We start from the raw sequence: 13,790 nt of genomic DNA, 5'->3' as shown, positions 1-13,790 counted from the left end.
GAACACGGAGTTGTAGCGTGCACCGGGAAGCGACACGAGCGACGCTCTCTCGGCCGGTGTGCCGTGATACGTCTCCAATTTATCTATAATTTTTTATTGCTCCATGCTATATTATCTACTGTTTTGGGCAATATTGGGCTTTATTATCCACTTTTATATTATTTTTGGGACTAATCTATTAACCGGAGGCCCAACCCAGATTTGCTGTTTTATGCCTATTTCAGTGTTTTGAAGAAAAGGAATATCAGACGGAGTCGAAACGGAACGAAATCAACTGAAGAAGTTATTTTTGGAAGGAAACACACCTGATGGACTTGGACCCCACGTCAGAAGATACGGGAGCTGCCCACGAGGGTGGGGGGCACGCCCCTGCCTCGTGGGGCCCCCGTGGCTCCCCTGACGTGCTTCTTCTTCCTATATAACTCCATATACCCTAGAACTTCCAGAACGCACAATAGATCGGGAGTTCCGCCGCCAGAAGCCTCTGTAGCCACCAAAAGTCAATCGGGACCCTGTTCCAGCACCCAGCCGGAGGGGGGAACCCTCACCGGTGGCCATCTTCATCATCCCGGTGCTCTCCATGACGAGGAGGGAGTAGTTCTCCCTCGGGGCTGAGGGTATGTACTAGTAGCTATGTGTTTGATCTCTCTCTCTCTCTCTCTCTCGTGTTCTTGATTTGGCACGATCTTGATGTATCGCGAGCTTTGCAACTATAGTTGGATCTTATGTTTCTCCTCCCCCTCTTCTCTCTTGTAATGAATTGAGTTTCCCCTTTGAAGTTATCTTATCGGATTGAGTTTTTAAAGATTTGAGAACACTTGATGTATGTGTTGCCGTGGATATCTGTGGTGACAATGGGATACCACATGCCACTTGATGTATGTTAAGGTGATCAACTTGCGGGTTTCGTGACATTGGTAACTTATGCATAGGGGTTGGCACACGTTTTCGTCGTGATTCTCTGGTAGAACTTTGGGGCACTCTTTGAGGTCCTTTGTGTTGGTTGAATAGATGAATCTGAGATTGTGTGATGCATATCGTATAATCGTACCCACGGATACATGAGGTGACATTGGAGTATCTAGGTGACATTAGGGTTTTGGTTGATTTGTGTCTTAAGGTGTTATTCTAGTACGAACTCTAGGGCTGTTTGTGACACTTATAGGAATAGCCGAACGGATTGATTGGAAAGAATAACTTTGAGGTGGTTTCGTACCCTACCATAATCTCTTCGTTTGCTCTCCTCTATTAGTGACTTTGAAGTGACTCTTTGTTGCATGTTGAGGGATAGTTATGTGATCCAATTATGTTAGTATTGTTGAGGGAACTTACACTAGCGAAAGTATGAACCCTAGGCCTTGTTTCCACACATTGCAATACCGTTTACGCTCACTTTTATCACTTGCTACCTTGCTGTTTTTATTATTTCAGATTACAAAAACTATTATCTACTATCCATATTGCACTTGTATCACCATCTCTTCGCTGAACTAGTGCACCTATACAATTTACCATTGTATTGGGTGTGTTGGGGACACAAGAGACTCTTTGTTATTTGGTTGCAAGGTTGCTTGAGAGAGACCATCTTCATCCTACGCCTCCTACGGATTGATAAACCTTAGGTCATCCACTTGAGGGAAATTTGCTACTGTCCTACAAGCCTCTGCACTTGGAGGCCCAACAACGTCTACAAGAAGAAGGTTGTGTAGTAGACATTAAGCTCTTTTCTGGCGCCATTGCCGGGGAGGTTAGCGCGTGAAGGTATATCTTTAGATCTTGCAATCGAGTCTTTTAGTTTCTTTTTTTATCACTAGTTTAGTTTATAGAAGAAAACTATAAAAAATGGAATTAAGTTTGTCTCACACGCTTCACCTTTTTAATATCTTTCATAAGTATGATGGAAAGGAAAATTGTGCTCAAGTGCTAGAAGAAAAAATCTATAAAATGTTTGGCACTAAATCTTGGAATGATGAGCATGATTGCAATGTTGTTAGTATGAACTCCTTGAATATCCATGATGCTAATGATAGGCAAGGCCACAAGCTTGGGGAAGCTATGTTTGATGAAGATGATATTTTTTTGTCCCCCAAGCTTTGATGAGCAAGTTTATAATGATGATAGCATGCCTCCTACTTATGATGATTATTGTGATGATACATATGCTGTAAAGAGTAGTGATTATATTTATAAAACTTGCCATGGTTATGATTACCCCTTCTCTGAACATCACTCTTTTAATGTGGAAACAATTTATAGTATTCAAGTTTCCTATGATACTCCCACTATTCCGAATGAGAAGAATTTTGCTTATGTGGAGAGTAGTAAATTTCCTATGCAAGTAGATCACGAAAAGAATTATTTAGGTGCTGGTTATATTGTTGAATTCATTCATGATGCTACTGAAAATTATTATGAGGGAGGAATATATGCTTGTAGGAATTGCAATAATATCAAGTTTCCTCTCTATGTGCTTAAAATTTTGAAGTTATGCTTGTTTTGCCCTCCTATGCTAATTGATTATTGTTTCCATAAGTTGTATGCTCACAAAATCCCTATGCATAGGAAATGGGTTAGACTTAAATGTTCTAGTTATATTCTTCATGATGCTCTCTTTATGTTTCAATTCTTATCTTTTATGTGAGCATCATTGAAATCATCATGCCTAGCTAGGGGCGTTAAACGATAGCGCTTGTTGGGAGGCTACCCAATTTTATTTTAGTTCCTTGATTTTTGTTCCTGTTTAGCAATAAATAATTCATCTAGCCTCTGTTTAGATGTGGTTTTATGCTTTTAATTAGTGTTTGTGCCAAGTAGAACCTTTGGGAAGACTTGGGGAGAGTCTTGTTGATCATGCTGTAAAAAACAGAAACTTTAGCGCTCACGAGAATTGCTGCCATTTTTATTTGCAGAGTGATATTTAGTTAATTCTTTTTGGAGATTATTAACAGATAAATTCCTCAGGTCCAGAGATTTATTTTAGAATTTTATGAGTTCCATAAGTATACGTTTGATCCAGATTATTACAGACTGTTCTGTTTTTGACAGATTCTGTTTTTCGTGTGTTGTTTGCTTATTTTAATGAATCTATGGCTAGCAAAATAGTTTATAAACCATATAGAAGTTGGAATACAGTAGGTTTAACACCAATATAAATAAATAATGATTTCATTACAGTACCTTGAAGTGGTGATTTATTTTCTTATACTAACAGAGTTTACGAGTTTTCTGTTAAGTTTTGTGTTGCGAAGTTTTCAAGTTTTGGGTAAAGATTCGATGGACTATGGAATAAGGAGTGGCTAGAGCCTAAGCTTGGGGATTCCCAAGGCACCCCAAGGTAATATTCAAGGATAGCCAAGAGCCTAAGCTTGGGGATGCCCCGGAAGGCATCCCCTCTTTCGTCTTCGTTCATCGGTAACTTTACTTGGAGCTATATTTTTATTCGCCACATGATATGTGTTTTGCTTGGAGCGTCAATTTATTTAGTTAGGATTTGCATTATGTTATTTAGAACAATGTTTTGCATCTTTTATTTCAATAAAAGTTGCATTGATAGCCTTTACTATGCCTATGTTACAAGTATACATGTTGCTGTTTGAAAATAGAAAGTTTACCGCTGTTGCAATAATTCCCTAGAAAAGTAAGAATGTGATAAAATGTTGAAACCTTTTGCATGTTAAGCTATGATAAATTTACTACAGTGATAATTTTATTTTATAATTTTTGGAGCTAGGGAAGTATGGATGTTGCTGCATTCTTTACAGACTATCCTGTTTAGGCAGATTGCTGTTATGTTTGCATTGTTTGCATATGTTTGCTTCTTTAATGATTCTATTTGAGGATAGGACTATTAAATATGCAGAGGTATTTAGTATGCAATGTTGAATAATAATTTTAGTGATTTTCTACAGTAGAGTATGATAAGGTTTTTGCAATGGTTTATACTAACTTATCTCACGAGTCCTTGTTGAGTTTTGTGTGGATGAAGCTTTTGAGATTTAGAGAGACCGTGGTATGAGAGGAATTAAGGAGACACGAAATCTCAAGCTTGGGGATGCCCAAGGCACCCCAAGATAATATTTCAAGAAGTCTCAAGCGTCTAATCTTGGGGATGCCCCGGTTGGCATCCCACCTTTCTTCTTCAACAACTATCGGTTAGTATCGGTTGATCCTAAGTTTTTGCTTCTTCACATGATGTTTTCTATTATTAGATGTCATTTTATTTTGCTTTGCTTGATGTTTGAATAGAGTACCAAGATCTGAAATTATTAAATATTAGAGAGTCTTCACATAGTTGCATAATTATTCGACTACTCATTGATCTTCACTTATATCTTTCGGAGTAGTTTGTCATTTGCTCTAGTGCTTCACTTATATGTTTTAGAGCATGGTGGTAGTTTTATTTTGAAGAGATAGATGAACTCTCATGCTTCACTTATATTATTTTGAGAGTCTTAAATAGCATGGTAATTTGCTTAAAATCCTAATATGCTAGGTATTCAAGAATAATAAGATTCTCTTATGAGTGTGTTGAATACTAAGAGAAGTTTGATACTTGATGATTGTTTTGAGATATGAGGATGGTAATATTAGAGTCATGCTAGTTTAGTGGTTATGAATTTGAGAAATACTTGTGTTGAAGTTTGTGATTCCCGTAGCATGCACGTATGGTGAACAATTATGTGATGAAGTCGGAGCATGATTTATTTATTGATTGTCTTCTTTATGAGTGGCGGTCGGGGACGAGCGATGGTCTTTTTCTACCAATCTATCCCCCTAGGAGCATGCGCGTAGTACTTTGTTTCGATAACGAATAGATTTTTGCAATAAGTATGTGAGTTCTTTGTGACTAATGTTGAGTCCATGGATTATACGCACTCTCACCCTTCCACCATTGCTAGCCTCTCTAGTACCGCGCAACTTTCGCCGGTACCATAAACCCACCATATACCTTCCTCAAAACAGCCACCATACCTACCTATTATGGCATTTCCATAGCCATTCCGAGATATATTGCCATGCAAATTTCCACCATTCCATTATTATGACACGCTTCATCATTGTCATATTGCTTTCCATGATCATGTAGTTGACATCATATTTGTGTCAAGGCCACCATTCATAATTCTTTCATACATGTCACTCATGCATCATTGCACATCCCGGTACACCGCCGGAGGCATTCATATAGAGTCATATCTTGTTCTAAGTATCGAGTTGTAATTCTTGAGTTGTAAGAAAAATAAAAGTGTGATGATCATCATTATTAGAGCATTGTCCCAGTGAGGAAAGGATGATGGAGACTATGATTCCCCCACAAGTCGGGATGAGACTCCAGACGAAAAAAAATAAAAAAAATAAAAGAGGCCAAAGAAGCCCAAATAAAAAGAGGCCATAAAAAGGGAGAAAAGGCCCAAACAAAAAAAAATATAAATAAAAAAATGATGAGAGAAAAAGAGAGAAGGGACAATGTTACTATCCTTTTACCACACTTGTGCTTCAAAGTAGCACCATGATCTTCATAGTAGAGAGTCTCTCATGTTATCACTTTCATATACCAGTGGGAATTTTTCATTATAGAACTCGGCTTGTATATTCCAATGATGGGCTTCCTCAAAATGCCCTAGGTCTTCGTGAGCAAGCGAGTTGGATGCACACCCACTAGTTTCTTTTGTTGAGCTTTCATACATTTATAGCTCTAGTGCATACGTTGCATGACAATCCCTACTCACTCACATTGTTATCTATTGATGGGCATCTCCATAGCCCGTTGATACGCCTAGTTGATGTGAGACTATCTTCTCCCTTTTTGTCTTCTCCACAACCACCATTATATTCCACCTATAGTGCTATGTCCATGGCTCATGCTCATGTATTGCGTGAAGATTGAAAAAGTTTGAGAACATCAAAAGTATGAAACAATTGCTTGGCTTGTCATCAGGGTTGTGCATGATTTAAATATGTTATGTCGTGAAGATGGAGCATAGCCAGACTATATGATTTTGTAGGGATAATTTTCTTTGGCCATGTTATTTTGAAGAGACATAATTGCTTAAGTTAGTATGCTTGAAGTATTATTATTTTTATGTCAATATTAAACTTTTATCTTGAATCTTATGGATCTGAATATTCATGCCACAATTAAGAAGAATTACATTGAAATTATGCCAACTAGCATTCCACATCAAAAATTATCGTTTTTATCATTTACCTACTCGAGGATGAGCAAAAATTAAGCTTGGGGATGCTTGATACGTCTCCAATGTATCTATAATTTTTGATTGCTCCATGCTATATTATCTACTATTGTGGGCAATATTGGGCTTTATTATCCACTTTTATATTATTTTTGGGACTAACCTATTAACCGGAGGCCCAGCCCAGATTTGTTGTTTTATGCCTATTTCAGTGTTTTGAAGAAAAGGAATATCAGACGGAATCGAACTGGAACGAAATCAACTAGAGAAGTTATTTTTGGAAGGAAACACACCTGATGGACTTGGACCCCACGTGAGAAGATACGAGAGCTGCCCACGAGGGTGGGGGGTGCGCCCACCCCCCTAGGGCGTGCCCCCTGCCTCGTGGGGCCCCCGTGGCTCCCCTGACGTGCTTCTGCCTATATAACTCCATATACCCTAAAACTTCCAGAACGCACAATAGATCAGGAGTTTCACCGCCAGAAGCCTCCGTAGCCACCAAAAATCAATCGGGACCCTGTTCCGGCACCCTGCCGAAGGGGGGGACCCTCACCGATGGCCATCTTCATCATCCCGGTGCTCTCCATGACGAGGAGGGAGTAGTTCTCCCTCGGGGCTGAGGGTATGTACCAGTAGCTATGTGTTTGATCTCTCTCTCTCTCTCTCGTGTTCTTGATTTGGCACGATCTTGATGTATCGTGAGCTTTTCTACTATAGTTGGATCTTATGTTTCTCCTCCCCCTCTTCTCTCTTGTAATGAATTGAGTTTCCCCTTTGAAGTTATCTTATCGGATTGAGTCTTTAAAGATTTGAGAACACTTGATGTATGTCTTGCCGTGGATATCTGTGGTGACAATGGGATACCACGTGCCACTTGATGTATGTTAAGGTGATCAATTTGCGGGTTTCGTGACATTGGGAACCTATGCATAGGGGTTGGCACACGTTTTCGTCGTGATTCTCCGGTAGAACTTTGGGGCACTCTTTGAGGTCCTTTGTGTTGGTTGAATAGATGAATCTGAGATTGTGTGATGCATATCGTATAATCATACCCACGGATACTTGAGGTGACATTGGAGTATCTAGGTGACATTAGGGTTTTGGTTGATTTGTGTCTTAAGGTGTTATTCTAGTACGAACTCTAGGGCTGTTTGTGACACTTATAGGAATAGCCCAACGGATTGATTGGAAAGAATAACTTTGAGGTGGTTTCATACCCTACCATAATCTCTTCGTTTGTTCTCCACTATTAGTGACTTTGGAGTGACTCTTTATTGCGTGTTGAGGGATAGTTATGTGATCCAATTATGTTAGTATTGTTGAGGGAACTTACACTAGCGAAAGTATGAACCCTAGGCCTTGTTTCCACACATTGCAATACCATTTACACTCACTTTTATCACTTGCTACCTTGCTGTTTTTATTATTTCAGATTACAAAAACTATTATCTATTGTCCATATTGCACTTGTATCACCATCTCTTCGCCGAACTAGTGCACCTATACAATTTAACATTGTATTGGGTGTGTTGGGGACACAAGAGACTCTTTGTTATTTGGTTGCAGGGTTGCTTGAGAGAGACCATCTTCATCCTACGCCTCCTACGGATTGATAAACCTTAGGTCATCCACTTGAGGGAAATTTGCTACTGTCCTACAAACCTCTGCACTTGGAGGCCCAACAACGTCTACAAGAAGAAGGTTGTGTAGTAGACATCATGCCGCTTCAATGCCGACGCCAGTGAGAGGTCGCGTCCGCTCTGGCCGGGCATGAATGCGGCACTTACCATTTCGGGTGGGAATCACACGTGGGTGATGAAGAGGGTTCGGGTTGGTCAGGAGCGGGCATGGCAGTGGTCCGGATGCCCGCAAACAAGAGATGATGTACATTAATATTGCTCTGTGTATAATTAACAACGTAAATAATGTGCCAGTTGGACAAACATGATTGGAGATGGAGATGGAGATGGAGATGGAATTTTACGTAAACACGGATATGCATGTCTATGTCTATGTGTGTGTGTGTGCGACGACTCTCGCGACCTGGAAGCGGGGGCGTGTTTTTGATCGAGTTTTCTTCCTTCGTACGTTAAAAAAATTGCCCGCCAGTTTTCGTTTCTTTTTTCCGGGAACGCACATATTCTATTTAAAACCACTGCTATGGAGAGATTTTTTTTACTCCATTGTATATATAGCCTCTTGTTTGATAGGGTTTCTCGCGTCTCACTCTCTCACCCTCCATATCAAAACAAGATGACAGTGTCCACTCTATCTCTCTCCTCACCGGTGGTCACAGATCTAGCCGAATCTCGTGTGCTGCGGGAGGTGAGGAGGTGCAGCGTTGACGTTGTCGCCGTCGGCGATGGAGGAAGACGATGTGCACCGTCCTCTTAGAGTCGGCACTGGCGCGGACGAAGGTCCTCCGCACCATTAATCGATGCCGTCGTGTGGGCAGATTCCACCCGCCCGCCTAAGCGACATCTCGCCCACCTGAGGTATAACTTCTTGTACTGGTCCAGCTCCCCAGCTCACTGCATGCGGGTTTTCTTCTATGCCACTACTCCCCAGCTCCCCATGTACAGTAGCTAGGGTTCATCGGCTAGTCCAACATCACCTATTTTTTACTGTTATAGAGGAAATGCCACTCGAAAAGTTGTCCTGGTTAATGCCTCACTGGAGGTATACATGTTGTCTCAACAAAAAGTACATGGTGGTTGTGCGATCATTGTCCATACGCTCCTATTGCTGCTGCTAATCTAATACTATCACTGGTTAAATGAAGAAATGCTTTTTTTCTCGGGTATCCTGGTTTAGTTCCCATCAAGATAATCATGATGCTTCTGTTTGTTGGTGTACTTTTCCTTATTTCTTATTGACAATTGAGATGTCGCTGTTAATCTTGTACCACTGCCAAGACAAAGTAACAACACTATATCTTTTTTATATTTTTGCAAACAACTATGCGTATATCCATACCTGGGCATGTCTTCCTCAATTTTAGTGGAACTGCATAAAATTGGATGGCCATTGTTGTTCTGCCTCACTGTCCTCTACCACGTGGTTCTTCCTTCCTCGAGTTTGATTACCGAGAAGAAACAGACCACAATGAGGATTTGTCGAACTTCATTGGTTCCGCACTCAAACTTGATGCCAAATGGATGATGCATCACCACGATGACGTATTGATGCTCATGGTTGCATCGGCTGGTGAAGCTGATCGATTTTCAATGAAAAACAAGCTGCCTTCCATCAGTGCTCTTTTCTTGTTACCCACAAAGATGATATCCTTCATGAATTAACCTTGGTTGCGTTGGAGCTGCAGTCGTTTTTCACGTTGGTGCAATTTTATTACACAATTGGCTTTGAACCAAATGTTTCCTCGAAGAAGGATCGACGTTGGTACTAAGAGCATAAGTTTTGTATTGATTTCTAAGCCTTCTCACAACTTTGTCTTCAGCTCCCCTGTAATTTGATTTGTACAACTATTAACTAAATATGTGATCAAACTTTGATTAGAAAATGGTGTGGACTAAAAATACGGATGGACGTAGTAGCCCTCCATTTTTATTTACTCTGCATATTAAATTTGACTGAAGTCAAACTTTGTAAAGTTTGACCAAGTTTAGGCCGAAGATAACAAACCATAATTATTGAGAAACGGCAAACTGTACATACTCTCAAACCTTTTCGATAGTTGAAATTAAATTCTTTATTTTTACACACTCTCACATGTTTCTGGTAATTTGGCGCATGTGTGGTTGTTCACTTAACGGAGGGTAGTGTACCGCACGTGAAGGACAGGAAGTGCGACCAACACACGTGGATCGTCAGTTAATCGTAAGTAGTTTTCTTCACTGGTACGTTACACAATTTAAAAAGATTGTTATGGAGAGAAATAGAAAACCACCCATTATATATTAGTACTACATGAGTACTATATAAGTAGTACTATATAAGCTCGAGCCTCAGCGCTTGTTCGCTAGGGTTTGCACTCTCCACACTCTTGCCGCACTACATATATATAGTGGGTCTATTCTAATAATATTATCAGAATAGTTATTCTGATAACACTTCCGCACTGCATGCTCAACGCGAGGGCACTGCACTTTCTTTAGCAAGAGCACTGCATTACAGAGACTAGTGAACTTCGCGTTGGAAAAAACTGCGCGTAGTGTTTTTTGGTACTGTTTTTGCTCTAATTTTTTAACCGTTTATCGGAACAAGGCGTGTAATATACCGTTCGAAAGCTACGGATTAGGCGCAACTTCGCCATGTTGAATACTTTTCGAGATTCCCCGCGATTTAAGAGCAGTTTCAAAAATGGTGCGGCCTACAAAGAGTGGCAGCGAGCGTTTTTACGCGTTTTTTCTAAAGCGCTCGTCGGAATGAGGCAAATGATACACTGTTGGATAGATATCGTCGAAGCGCATCTTTTTCATAACTATTGTTTTCTCTAATTCGTTACGGTTTAAGAGCAGTTTCAAATTTACTAAATCGCAGAATTCTGTTTTTCAAAAATTTTAAAATTTTCGGTACTGTTTTCGCTTCAGTTTTTCAACCGTTTGTCGAAACGAGGCGTGTAATATACCTTTGAAAAGCTATGGACGAGGCACAACTTTCATATGTTGAAATGTTTTTGAGATTCCTCATGGTTTTAAGTTAATTTTAAAAATCGTACGACGGATGACGAGTGACAGCGGCCGTTTTTCGCGAATTTTTTTACAAATCGATTGTCGAAATGATTTAAATAATATGCCGTTGGAAAGATATCGATGAGACGCAACCTTTTCATGTAGAACACTCTCTCTAATTCCTTACAGTTTAAGAGCAGCTTTAAATTTACCGAAATGCGGACACTCTGTTTTCCGCGACACCCAAATTGACGTGAGTACTTCATCCGACTGAAAACCGCACTGCATCGGACGAAAAACCGCACTGCATCAGACGGGTAAGAGAACTTCATGGTGTCTATTATTCAAACATAATTTTTTCAAGGACGAGAAAGTAGAGTACACTTCACATCGGGTGTAAATGAACCACAACATTATCAATAAGTGAACCACATTACTTTTCTCCGCTTCCGTAACAATTTGTTTGCACTTACGAGATGAACAACATCATACGGCCGACCGCACTGCTTCATACTGAAAACCGCACTGCATCGGACATGCAAGCGTCTTGCATAACTTATTTTGTCGAACATAATTTTTCCAAGACGAGGAAGTGGACCGTGCTTCACGCCCGGGCATAAGTGAACCGTAGAGCCCGAGCATAAGTAAACCGCAACACTACCGAAAGTGAACCTCGACACTACGAAAAGTAAACTGCATGAGATTTTTATTGCTTTTTCTATACTTATTATTTTTCATGCGCATATACTGGGCAAGTGGACCGCATGGACTGGCCGAGTGAACTGCATCTAATAAGAAATGAGCTTCTTTTCAGATAACTACTTGAGCAATGAGCCACATTTTTTTCTTATTTTACGGGGTGTACCACATAGTTGCGGCAAACGAACTACATTTATTAATTAGCTTGGAATCAAAATGAACCTCATGAGAGTTTTTTCTCTTTTTACAAACAAAAAATACAAACATTTATGGACTTCATGGTCAATGTTAGTTTTGCACGTGACAAGATAGTGCACTTCCGGAAAGAAAAAGACAGGGAGGCGATGAACAAGTGAACGACACTCACATAAAAAATGAACAGATTTTAATATTTTTGCAGCCAACATTTTTTGTATATGCATATTTTATGCACAAAGTTTTCACGACCGAACTGCTCTATGACCCCTGCACGCACTGCATGAGACAACAAATGATGCAAAAGTCTGCACATACAGGAACCGACTAACTGCAGAAACTCTTTTCCTAAAGGGATACAGTAATGCAAGTTTGCAACGCTCTCACTACTGAATCGCGCTACAGGTAACCAGCAACTGCACACGACACACCATAATTCAGATCCACCATGGGAGCTTCTCGTCGGAGGCCCCACCTCAGCTGATGCGGACGACCTTGAGTAACTGCACACCAGAAAATCAGTGAGCTGCACCTGAAGTGCACTGCACTGCACTGAAAAAGGCACATCAAATTCTGAAATAATGTACTACAACACGCCATGGATAGCACGTCCATTCCCCCTCCGGCCACACCCATGCAGTGCAGACCCCATGCTGGCGTTGGAGATCGAAGTTGGCTCTTTTAAGGAAGTGAAACGCGAGCAGGGGCGGCAAGTGGACCTCTAACTGACCATGAGTGAACCGCAGCATGACCAACAGGTCCGCGTCATCGCCGAAGTAGTGAAAGGCGGGGGACGGCCGCGACGGTGCGAGGTAGAGGCACGTGCAGGGACGGTCGCCTTGGCTGACTCGGCGGCAGGAACTCCATCAGGCGAAACATGCCAACTGCACAGATTGGCGAAGAGAGCTGCAAGTGATACGGAACTCGCCGGATCCCACATGAATGCGGAAAGCGCTGCCCAGCTCGATGGAAAGGGAGGGGGAGGGGGGCAGGAGCACGGACGGGATGACACCGGAGCTTGTCGCGAGGAAGCAGGGCTCGCTGGGGAGGTGCGCAACCACTGGATCCATGCAAAAGAGGACGAGTGGGGAGGTGAGGGAGCTGTTGGTCGATACTGCACACCACCAGCGAAGCTAACTGCACCAAGATGAAAAGGGGTCCAGACAACAAATGGGATCTCTGGAAAATAAAATAGCAGAAACAATATGCAAGCAACCGCTGTCGAAACTGCACGCCGGTGGGCCGTGAGCTGCCCCCGCTGAAGATGTGGGCTGCAGCAAACTCCGGCCGAGTGGAGCCATGGCATTCGACATCTCCATAGGAGCCATGTTGTCCGCGCTAGCCGGAGCTTCCCCGCAAGCTAGAGGTCGCCAACGTCCAAGCGGAAGCGCATCCCTCTCCCCATATTTTTGGTTGCTTGTGCTGGGGGCGGCCCTCCCAGGACCTCTTGGCCGCACAAACAAAATTGTGTGTCGGCGGACTGCATAGATGAACGAGACGACCTGCGTCGGGGAGCAAGTGCATCAGTGCAGAGGCGAACTGCACGCGCGACCATGACATACTGCACTTTGAGAAGGGGGCGCCAGCGACCTCACGCGTCGAAGCTCTTCTCCCTACCTCTCTGGGGCCTGTTCACGGGGGTGAGCTCCGGCACATCGTGGTCGCCTGCTAGGCCCCGACTTTCAGCTCGTCTTCCACGGCAACCGGAGAAGACGAGGGGGGCTGTGGTTGAGCGGGGGAGGGGAGCAGAGGCGGGATCAGGGACTTTGGGCCGTGATCGGAGAGGAAGAAGCCCGGGCTGGATGCAGCGGGATGGGAGGGAGGAGGTAGAGGAACGGGGAGGAGAGAGCCACCGGCGACCCCCGAGCTCACCGGCCCCGCTAGGCGCATCCGTCGTCAGGAAGACGCGGGAGGACGGCGATGGGGCAGATCCAGCACCCCCTCGACCCGGTGGTTGGCAGGAACGGCGACGCGCGGATCCGACGCCGGCCACGCGTGGGAGGACGGCGACGGGTCGATCCGATGGCTGGCCTGCGCAGGGGCAGGTGGGCTAGGGAGGGAAGGTGGTTGG

General features: G+C 42.7%; 1 long non-coding RNA gene across 1 annotated transcript; it reads right to left on the bottom strand.

Moving 5' to 3' along the window:
- Positions 1-11,892: 11,892 nt before the first annotated feature.
- LOC123127396 (uncharacterized) lies at positions 11,893-13,784 on the bottom strand. The gene is made up of 2 exons (XR_006462453.1): positions 12,450-13,784; positions 11,893-12,222 (listed from the first exon to the last, which is right to left on the bottom strand). It is a non-coding gene; the product is annotated as an uncharacterized lncRNA (long non-coding RNA).
- Positions 13,785-13,790: the final 6 nt, after the last annotated feature.

Source organism: Triticum aestivum, chromosome 6A (assembly GCF_018294505.1).
Source record: "Triticum aestivum cultivar Chinese Spring chromosome 6A, IWGSC CS RefSeq v2.1, whole genome shotgun sequence".
Lineage (NCBI taxonomy): Eukaryota > Viridiplantae > Streptophyta > Magnoliopsida > Poales > Poaceae > Triticum > Triticum aestivum.
This window is presented reverse-complemented; position numbering and strand designations above follow the sequence as displayed.